Here is an 11,759-nt window from a genome sequence, read left to right on the forward strand (position 1 = left end):
TTGAAAGTTCTGACAAAAAATGATCCACTGGAGGGAATGGGAAACCACTTCAGTATTCGTGTCTTGAGAACTCAGTGAGTAGTATGAAAAGGCAAAAAAATATGACACTGAAAGATGAACTCCCCAGGTTGGTAGGTGCCCAATATTCTACTGGAGAAGAGTGGAGGAATAATTCCAGAAAGAATGGACAGACAGACCCAAAGTGAAATGATGCCCAGCTGTGAATGTGACTCATGATGAAAGGAAAGTCCGTGTTCACTTTGGCAGCACATATACTAAATGATACAGAGAAGATTAGCATGGCCCCTGCGCAAGGATGACATGCAAATTCATGAAGCGTTCCATATTTTTAAAGCAATCTTGAGAAAGAAGAATGGAACTGGAGGAATCAACCTGCCTGACTTCAGACTCTACTACAAAGCCACAGTCATTAAGACAGTATGGTACTGGCACAAAGACAGAAATATAGATCAATGGAACAAAATAGAAAGCCCAGAGATAAATCCACATACCTATGGACACCTTATCTTCAACAAAGGAGGCAAGGATATACAGTGGAAAAAAAGACAACCTCTTTAACAAGTGGTGCTGGGAAAACTGGTCAACCACCTGTAAAAGAATGAAACTAGAACACTTTCTAACACCATACACAGAAATAAACTCAAAATGGATTAAAGATCTAAATGTAAGACCAGAAACTATAAAACTCCTAGAGGAGAACATAGGCAAAACATTCTCTGACATAAATCACAGCAAGATCCTCTATGACCCACCTCCTAGAATATTGGAAATAAAAGCAAAAATAAACAAATAGGACCTAATTAAACTTAAAAACTTTTGCACAACAAAGGAAACTATAAGCAAGGTGAAAAGACAGCCTTCAAAATGGGAGAAAATAATAGCAAATGAAGCAACTGACAAAGAATTAATCTCAAAAATATACAAGCAACTCCTGCAGCTCAATTCCAGAAAAATAAATGACCCAATCAAAAAATGGGCCAAAGATCTAAACAGACATTTTTCCAAAGAAGACATACAGATGGCTAACAAACACATGAAAAGATGTTCAACATCATTCATTATCAGAGAAATGCAAATCAAAACCTCAATAAGGTACCATTACACACCAGTCAGAATGCCTTCTATCCAAAAGTCTACAAGCAATAAATGCTGGAGAGTGTGTGAGAAAAGGGATCCCTCTTACACTGTTGGTGGGAATGCAAGCTAGTAAGCCACTATGGAGAACAGTGTGAAGTTGCCTTAAAAAACTGGAAATAGAACTGCCATATGACCCAGCAATCCCACTGCTGGGCATACACACCGAGGAAACCAGATCTGAAAGAGACACGTGCACCCCAATGTTCATCGCAGCACTGTTTATAATAGCCAGGACATGGAAGCAACCTAGATGCCCATCTGCAGACGAATGGATAAGGAAGCTATGGTACATATACACCATGGAATATTACTCAGCCATTAAAAAGAATTCATTTGAATTAGTTCTAATAAGATAGATGAAACTGGAGCCCATTATACAGAGTGAAGTAAGCCAGAAAGGTAAAGACCAATACAGTATACTAACGCATATATATGGAATTTAAAAAGATGGTAACGATAACCCTAGATGCAAAACAGAAAAAGAGACACAGATGTACAGAACAGACTTTTAGACTCTGTGGGAGAAGGTGAGGGTGGGATGTTCTGAGAGAATAGCATTGAAACAAGTATACTATCAAGGGTGAAACAGATCACCAGCCCAGGTTGGATGCGTGAGACAAGTGCTCAGGGCTGGTGCACTGGGAAGACCCAGAGGGATGGGATGGGGAGGGAGACGGGAGGGGGGTTCAGGAGGGGGAACACATGTAAATCCATGGCTGATTCATGTCAATGTATGGCCAAAACCACTACAATATTGTAAAGTAATTAGCCTCCAACTAATAAAAATAAATTGGGGGGAAAAAAAAAGCTGAGTGCCAAAGGAAAAATAAAGAAAGTAAAGTCCATGCTATAAAGAACAATATTGCATAGTAACCTGGAATGTTAGGTCCATGAAACAAGGTAAATTAGTGGTCAAACAGGAGATAGCAAGAGTGAACATTGACATTTTAGGAATCAGTGAACTAAAATGGACTGGAATGGGGAAATTTAATTCAGATGACCATTTTATCTACTACTATGGGCAAGAATTCCTTAGAAGAAATGGAGTAGCCCTCACAGTCAACAAATGGAATACTTGGGTGCAATCTCAAAAACAACAGAATGATCTCTGTTCATTTCCAAGGCAAACCACTCAATATCACAGTAATCCAAGTCTATGCCCCGACCAGTAACACTGAAGAAGCTGAAGTTGAATGGTTCTATGAAGACATACAAGACCTTCTAGAACTAACACCCAAAAAAGATGTCCTTTTCATTGTAGGGCACTGGGACGCAAAAGTAGGAAGTCAAGAGATACCTGGAGTAACAGGCAAATTGGCATTGGAGTACAAAATGAAGCAGGCAAAGGCTAAAAGAGTTTTGCAAGAGAATTCACTGGTCACAGCAAACACCCTCTTCCAACAACACAAGAGAAGATTCTACACATAGACATCACCAGATGGTCAATACCGAAATCAGATTGATTATATTCTTTGCAGCCAAAGATGAAGAAGCACTATCAGTTCAGTTCAGTCACTCAGTCATGCCGGACTCTTTGTGACCCCATGAACTGCAGCACGCCAGGCCTCCCTGTCCATCACCAACTCCCAGAGCCCACCCAAACTCATGTCCATTGAGTCGGTGATGCCATCCAGCCATCTCATCCTCTGTCGTCCCCTCCTCCTCTTGCCCTCAATCTTACCCAGCATGAGGGTCATTTCAAATGAGTCAGCTCTTTGCATCAGGTGGCCAAAGTATTGGAGTTTCAGCTTCACCATCAGACCTTCCAGTGAACACCCAGGACTGATCTCCTTTAGGATGGACTGGCTGGATCTCCTTGCAGTCCAAGGGACTCTCAAGAGTCTTCTCCAACACCACAGTTCAAAAGCATCAATTCTTCAACACTCAGCTTTCTTTATAGTCCAACTCTCACATCCATGCATGCCTACTGGAAAAACCATAGCCTTGACTAGACGGACCTTTGTTGGCCAAGTAATGTCTCTGCTTTTTAATATGTTGTCTAGGTTGGTCATAACTTTTCTTCCAAGGAGCAAATGTCTTTTAATTTCATGGTTGCAGTCACCACCTGCAGTGGTTTTGGAGCCCAAAAATATAAACTATGACAGTTTCCATTGTTTCCCCATATATTTGCCATGAAGTGATAGGACCAGATGCCATGATCTTAGTTTTTTGAATGTTGAGTTTAAAGCCAGCTTTTTCACTCTCCTCTTTCACTTTCATCAAGAGGCTCTTTAGTTCCTCCTCACTTTCTGCCATAAAGATGGTGTCATCTGCATATCTGAGGTTATTGATATTTCTCCCAGCAATCTTGATTCCATGTTGTGCTTCATCCAGCCCAGCATTTCATATGATGTATTCTGCATGTAAGTTAAATAAGCAGGGTGACAATATACAGCCTTGACGTATTGTTTTCCCAAATTTGGAACCAGTCTTTTGTTCCATGTCCGGTTCTAACTGTTGCTTCTTGACCTGCATACAGGTTTCTCAGGAGGCAGGTCAGGTGGTCTGGTATTCCCATTTCTTGAAGAATTTTCCACAGTTTGTTGTGATCCACACAGTCAAAGGCTGTGTAGTTCTAAGTGTCCAAAATGTGCTTTTAGGTTTTAAAGACACATATCTATTCACATTTGGACTTTCCCCATACTGTGCATGAGATATTGTCAGTAGAAATCTTTTGGTATACCTAGGTCCTTATTAATTTTCCTCTTTATATGGAATGACTATATTTGTTTCAGCTAAGACTTTGGATTTATTCTTGCACCACTCTATATCTCCTTTACTACGCGTAACTTTGGTTTTTAAGTCTCTGAGTCAATCTGTTAGTTCATTGGTGGGTATATTTAGATTCTAACTATAAGTGATATGAGATTTTTCTGTGACTGACTTCTTCACTTAGTTAGATTACCCCTAGTTTTGTCTATGTTCTTCAAATTTCAGTATTTCATCCTTTCTTGGCTGACTCATATTGCATTGTGTACCTGTGTCACATATTCATTATCTATTCACTTCTCCCAAAATACTGTGTTTGACTCCATTTGCTGGATATTATAAATCTAGTCCAGTGCAACTTGGCTGCATGAATTTTTTCAAAATTTTGCTTTCTCCTCAAGCACTCTTTGTTGTGGTTCTGCAGAATTTTATGGTAGACCTATTTTTATCTCTTGAAGGCAGTTGTATACGTCTCTCTATAGTGACCTTTATCGTTTACATGTGACTGGGACCTTTGTGTTAGCTGCTCTGTTCTGTCTGACTCTTTGCAACCCCATGGGCGGTAGCCCGCCAGGCTCCTCTGTCCATGGGGCCCCCCAGGTAAGAACACTGGAGGGGGGAGCTATTATCGATCCAGGTCTCCTGAATTGCTTTACAGGATATCATTTTCTCCATGCCTTTTCCACCATTGGTTCTTTGTAGGTTTTTCATGAGGGCCTTTCAGGTTGACAGGGAGTGATCCCTCCTTGTAGTTATGATTTGTGTGTCTGTCATAAGTCACCAGGTTCAGCAGCTTTTCATGGACTATTTTTTTAAACAGCATATGAAGTTATTTTAGAAATTTTCTTCTTGATTGCTTGCCCAGTTTTTATTATTTTCAATTGGTTTCCCTTAAAAATGTTTCAAGTGCAACTATCAGTTAATGCCCAGTAGTCCTTGTGAATATGAAGTAACCATGAACAGTAGTTAGAATGTTGATTTTTTGGAAAGGACCACTGGTGGCAGAGTTTCTTCTTGCCCTACACTTGTTACTATGGTAACCAGAGACTTAGCCTTTAGTCCTGGTTCCTCGTGGAAAATCAGTTTGGAATGTGAGAGCTTGTGTGTCATTACTTCATCTTTTTTTCTTTTTTTTTTTTTTAGTAGAGGTAATGTGTATTTTTATTAGAGTAAATTCAACTTACATTGTTGTTTTTCCTCTAGAGGTTCGAAACTTTGTTCTTTTATACCGGTGCATGTATCTATTCATGTTTGTTTTCTTTTTTTTCCCACATATAGGTTATTTTAAAGTATTTAATACACTTCTCTTGGTAATGTAGTTCCATGTAGGTTATATATTTTACATGCTTCTTTGGCGTAAGATGATCCCAACCGCCACCTAATTAACCCTTCCACCACCAATTTAACCCTTCCACCACCAATTTTTTTTTTCCTGGTGGATAATTAAGATTTCCTAAGGTGTGTGGTTATTTGGAATCTAAGTGAGCTTATTGGGAACAATTTCCCAGTCCTCCCTGCAAGTGATATCATAATTTCTATTTTCCTAGTGAATGACTTCTCTTACTAAGATTCTGTCTCTACAAATGACGTATGTTTGCAAATGACGTTATTTCCATTTTTTTCATGCTTGAATCATAGTCCATTGTGTAGCTGTATGATTTTTCCTTTACCCATCCATCTGTGCCCGTGCAATTTCTTTCATTTCAGGTCTTTCTGATTGTGTACCCTATCGCAATGCACTCCTTGGTGCACGTGTGATTCAAATTCAGGTTTTCTCGGTGCATCTTCATAGGAGTGGGACTATGGCGTCTTAATGCACTTCCATTTTATCTTAAAAATGCCCTTCCATGTTGGTTTTCATAAGGCTGTTACCAATGACATCCCACCAGCATGAAAAAGGGGCCCTCTTTTCTTAACCCCACCGCAGCATTCTTGAATGTAGACTTTTTGATAGTGGCCTTCTGCCTTCAATAAGGTGGTACATCATTGTCATTTAGATTTTCAGTGTCTCATGATTTGCCTTATTGTGTAACTTTTTATGTGCTATATTTTAAGCATTTATTTACCGTCTTATATTTTCTTGTGATAGTTTTCCCTGTTGCATTTTTTATATTATATTCCTTTTTTTTTTTCTTTTGAGTGTAGGCAGAATTTAAGTTCCCTAAAGGACAGGGAAGCCTGGCATGCTGCAATGCATAGGATCGCAAAACAAACCAGTTTAGCAACTGAACAACAAAGCAATTATTTATAGGTTGCTCTGTGGGGGCAGGATTCCCTCGTGTCCAGCTGATGTTACTCATGATATGAGAACCTAAGTGAAATTTCTGCTTTGGGATTGTAAATTAGAATGGAGGGTACCAGAACAGACACCCAAAGGCTTGTGTCTCCTTCCCAATTTTTTTCATTAAATACAATTTTATTTCTCATTGTAAGTAAGTGTTAGCTGTTCAGTCATGTTAGGCCCTTTGTGACCCCATGGACTGTGTAGCCTGCCAGGCTCCTCTGCCCGTGGAATTTTCCAGGCAAGAATACTGGACTGGGTTGCCATTTCTTTCTCCAGGTATCTTCCCAACTCAGGGATCAAACCTGGGTTTCACCATCGGAGCCACCACAATATATATATGTGTGTGTGTGTGTGTTGATATAGGTTGCAGGTGTACAAAATCTTCTTTTTAATTTTAAGTATATATATATATATATATATATATATATATATATACACACTCATTGGATTTCTTTCCTATCTAATTTATTATGCAATGTTGATAATCTATTCATATGGAATGGTTATATTAGTTATGTCTAACCTTTTGAATATATATCTCTTGCCCCTTCATTTTCCTTCAATAAGCCTAAGTTTGTCTTTTAAATCTGAGTCTTTTTATGTTTTACTCAGTTAATTCATGGGTGTATCATTTTACTTTCTACCTATAAGTGATAGCATATATCCTATGATGATTGTATTTTTCTCCTTCTGATCTTTACATAGTTTGATTATCCCAAGTTTGTATATGTCCCTGAAAATTGCATTATTTGACTTTTTTTTCCTGGCTGAATCACTTTGTGTCCATGTGTCATTTCTTCTTTACGCATTCATCTCTCCATAAATGTTTTGAATGCTTCCATTTGTTACATACTGCAGGTTGTAGTCCAGGGCACACTGGCTGCATAAGCCTTTTCAAAATCTTGATTTTCCTTAAATACTGTATGACATGGTTCTGCAGGATCTATTTTCTTCTCATAAAGCAGTCCCGTACCCCTCCCCGTAGTGATTCTTACCATTTGCATGCCACTAGGCCATAACAGGGTTCCCTTTTCTCCATGTCTTTTCTACCATTACCCTTTTTTAATTTTTCTGATGCCTGTTCACACAGGCCCAGAGTGACCTCCTGTTGTTGTTTTGATTTTATGTGTCATAATTCAGCAGGTTTACCTAGGCTCTTTATTAAATACTGTGAGTATAATTTGCTGAACAAATTTTCTTCTTGGTAGTCTGTCCTGTTTTTTCACTATTTTTAATTTGTTTCCCATGAAAAGGTTTTAAGTGCAGGTATCTTTTAGAGCCCAGCTATTCCTGGGCTCTATATGAAGTGCCCGTGAACAATAGTTTTAAGGTTTTTGTTTAGGAAATAGCACAGGGCATTACTGCATGACCTTGTGTGGGTACTACGGTAATCGGAGTTTTAGGGGTAGTCCTGCTTCCTGATCATAAATTAGAGTAGAATGTGAGATTATTAGCCACCAAACTTCTGATTATTTCTTGTTTTTTTTAAATAATGTGTTTTTTATTGGAGTAAAGTTGACTTACAATGTTGTGTTGGCTCTCTGGTGATACAGAATCTTGTTTACTTATAGCCAGGCGTGGATCTTTTCATGTTTTTTTTTTTTTTTCACAACTAGGTTATTACAGAGTGTTTGGTACAACACTCTTAGTACTGTCAGACTATGCTGATGATATATTTTACATTAGTCATTGGTATAATTTTATCACAATCTCTTTAGTCATTCAACCTACCATTTCCTTTTCATAATTATAACTTTATTTACTCAGACAATATGGTCATTTCATATGTAAATGAGTTCATTGAGAACAGTTTCTCCTTTCCACACACAGTAGATATCATAGGATATTACTTTTCTTGTTGTGATTTACTTCAGTTCCTTTGATTATCTCTAGACTGATCTATATTACTGCAAATGACACTAGTTCATTTTTGTCATGGCAGAATCATATTCTGTAGTGTACATTATGACTTGTTCTTTATCCATTCGTGTGTCCATGTGCATCTTGTTTCCTTCCTTGTCTTGGCTAATAGACATCCTGTTCCAGTGTACTTTTGGGTGCTTTAGTTATTTAAATTCTGATGTCTCTGCATTTATTCTTAGGAATGGACTGCCAGATCATGTGGCAGCTCTATTTTTTACTTTAAAAGTTACTTCCCTATTAGTTCATATAATGGCAGTGACCAGTTACATCCTACCAGTTTAAAAAAAAAATAGTCCCCTTTTTAAACCTGACACCAGCATTTCTTAAATGTAGATTCCTTGATAGTGGTCTTTTTGACTTCTCTGAGGTGATACTTTGTTGTTTTAATTTTCATCCTCTCTTGCATAATTTTAATGTACTCTTTCTTTAAGCATTGTAAATTTATTTACCTTTTGATATTTTGTTCTAATAGTTTGACTTCTCTGAGGTGATACTTTGTTGTTTTAATTTTCATCCTCACATTGCCTAATTTTAATGTACTCTTTCTTTAAGCATTGTAAGTTTATTTACCTTTTGATATTTTGTTCTCATAGTTTGCCCTGTTTTACATTTTTTATTAGTTTCCCTTGATTTTTATTTTTTTGATGGCAGTTAACATTTAGAGTCCATCAAATTTTGCAAATCTTAACTGCCTATAGGGAAGAGTTTTTAGGTGGCTGTTGCAGATCATGGTCAAAGGCAACAGAGGTTCCTCTTGTCCAAGTGTGGTTACTGAGGCAATGAGAGCCTCATCAAAGTGCTGAATTGGGGTTTTACATTAGAGGGGAGTCGATTGTAACAAACACACAAAGTTGTGTGTTTCTTTGCTTTTTAATAAATATACCTTAAGTCCTTATTGTAATTATCATTAAGTATACTTTCTCATTCTCCAATGCAAGTTCCTTTGAATTATAGTTGTTCAAAATGTGGTCTTTAATTTTAGATACACATATATCTATTCACGTTCATACTTTTCCCCATATTGGTTATTAGAGATTGTCGATAGAACTCCCTTGGTATACCTAGATCTTTGTTAATTATTTTATATGGAATGATTATTGTTACATCTAAAGTTTTAAATTTATTCCTGGACCCATTCCTAACTCACTGAGTAAGCATGAGTTTGTTTTTTTAAATCTTTGAGTCTGCTTGTGTTTTCTCAATTAATTCATTGGAATGTATTTTTAGAGTCTAACTGTAAGCAATGTATTTGTCATTGTCTGATTCTGATTTCTTCACTTAGTTTGATTGTCCCTGGTTTGGTCTGTGTTACTGAAAACTTCATTATTTCTTCTTTTTCCTACTGAGTCATATTGCATTGTGTACATGTGTCCCATCTTCTTTATCCATTCACCTTCCCAAAAATATTTTGTTTGCCTTCATTCGTTGTAGGTTGTAAATTTAGGCCAGTGTACCCTTGGGAGCTCTTTTCAAAAGCATACACAGTGTACATTTCTCAAAATCTTATTTTCTCCTCAAGCACTCTTGGGTGTATTTCTGCAGGATTTTATAGTAGGTCTATTTTTATCTCTTGAAGGCAGTTCCATACTTCTCTCTGTAGTGATCTTTACTATTTATGTGCGACTTATTCTTTGCAGATTTTTCATTATGGCCTTTCACAGTGGCACTGAGCGAAGTCTCATTGGAGTTATGATTTGCATGTCTGTCATGATTTGTGACGTTCAACAGCTTTTCATAAATTTTTTAAAAGTTTTAAATTTAAGAAAAAAGTTTTTAAACATCTTTTCTCCTTGAGTGTCATGCATGCTTAGTTGCTCAGTCCTGTCCTACTCTTTGTGACCCTATGAATTGTAGCCTGCCAGGCTCCTCTGTCCAAGGGATTTTTCAGACAAGAATACTGGAGTGGGTTGCCATTTCATCTTCCAGGGGATCTTGCTGACTCTGGGATCAAATCTGCGTCTCCTGTGTCTCCTGCACTGCAGGAGGATTCTTTACCCGCTGAGCCATCAAGGAAGCCCTTGATTGTCCTCTTTTATTATTTTCCATTTGTTTCCCTTACTTTAAGTGCAGGCATCATTAAGAGCCCAGCAGTTCTTGCGAGTATGAGCTGACCGTGAGCAATAGATTAAATGGTGCTTTTCTGGGAATGTCCACAGGGCGGCAGAGTTTCTTCCTGCCCTGCTCAGTTCAGTTCAGTTCCTCTCAAGAGTCTTCTCCAGCACCACAGTTCAAAAGCATCAATTCTTCGGTGCTCAGCTTTCTTTATGGTCCAACTCTCACATGCATACATGACTACTGGAAAAACCATAGCTTTGCCCAGACAGACCTCTGTCAGCAAAGTAATATCTCTGCTTTTTAATATTATTGCTTAATAAGCAATGTAGACAAGGACATTTGTCCTTTGCTCCTCCTTGAGAGTCCCAGACTCCTTATCAACCTTTTAATATGTGTCTCATTGCTTCATCGTTTTTTAAAGATTTAATCTCTGTATTTTTATTAGAGTAAATTTGATTATAATGTCGTTTTTTCCTCTAAAGTTCCCAAACTTTGTTCACGTCTTACCATGCGGGTATGTATTCATTGTTGGTATTTTTTTCACATATAGATTATTTCAGAGTGTTTAATATTCCTCCCTTGGTAATGAAGGCCCATGTTACATATTTTATATCCTTGATTGAATACATTAATCCCAGTCTAATATAAATTTAAACCCACCATTTCCTTTTGTAATTACAAATTCATTCCCTATGATGTATGGTTATTTCAAAAGTAAATATGGATGATTTCTCAATCCCACCTGTGAGTGATAGAATATGACATTTCTATTTTATTTCTGACTGACTTCTTTTACGATGTTTATCTCTGGATCTGCTTTCCTGCAAATGAGCTTAGTTCATTTTTCACAGCAGAGTCATATTCCATCATGTAGATATGTGCCTTGTTCTTCATATATTCATCTCTGCATGTGTATTTTCTTTCATGTCTTGCATAAGTGTACATCCTGTGGCAGTGCTCTTTTGTGTGCATTTATTTATCAAAATCTATTTCCTCTGCACCTATTTGTACAAGTTTGACTGCCAGATCATAGTGCCCTGTGTTTTTATAGTTACTACACACTTGCAAATTGGTCTTTATAATGGATTTGCTAATTACATCCCACAAGTATCCTAAAGGGACCGCTTTAATTATCCCCACTGTATAATTTCCTTGGTGTAGATTTATAGATACTGGCCTTCTGATTTCCCTGTCTTGATCTTGTTTTTTTTTTCATGTTAGTGTCTCTAATGAATTGCATTATGGTGAACTTTCCTATGTGTTATTTTCTTAAACATTGCAGTTGTATTTACTTTTTGATATTTTCTCTGATAGTTTCCCTATTTTACATTTTTTATTCATTATCCCTTGTATATTTCTTTAAGGGTGGGGTCATTAGGGCATGGAAAATCTTGTGACTATTAACTGCTCATTACCCATAATTGCCAGGTTGCGACAGCAGGAAGTGCCACAAGACGGCAGAAGTTCCTCGTGTTAACTGTGGCCACACAGGCAATGAGAGCCTAAGAGAAAGTCCTGATTTGGGGTTATAATTCAGAGTGGAGCATACCAGAGCAATTGCTGAAAACTCGTGTCTCACTTTTTTTTTTTATTAAATATGCCTTTAGTTATAATTGAAGCAACATTGACA

General features: G+C 37.5%; 1 pseudogene; it reads left to right on the forward strand.

Moving 5' to 3' along the window:
- The first annotated feature begins 251 nt into the window (after positions 1 to 251).
- On the forward strand, positions 252 to 351 carry LOC139031956 (U6 spliceosomal RNA; annotated as a pseudogene).
- The last annotated feature ends 11,408 nt before the right edge of the window (positions 352 to 11,759 follow it).

This window comes from Odocoileus virginianus, chromosome 28, assembly GCF_023699985.2.
Source record: "Odocoileus virginianus isolate 20LAN1187 ecotype Illinois chromosome 28, Ovbor_1.2, whole genome shotgun sequence".
NCBI classification, from domain to species: domain Eukaryota; kingdom Metazoa; phylum Chordata; class Mammalia; order Artiodactyla; family Cervidae; genus Odocoileus; species Odocoileus virginianus.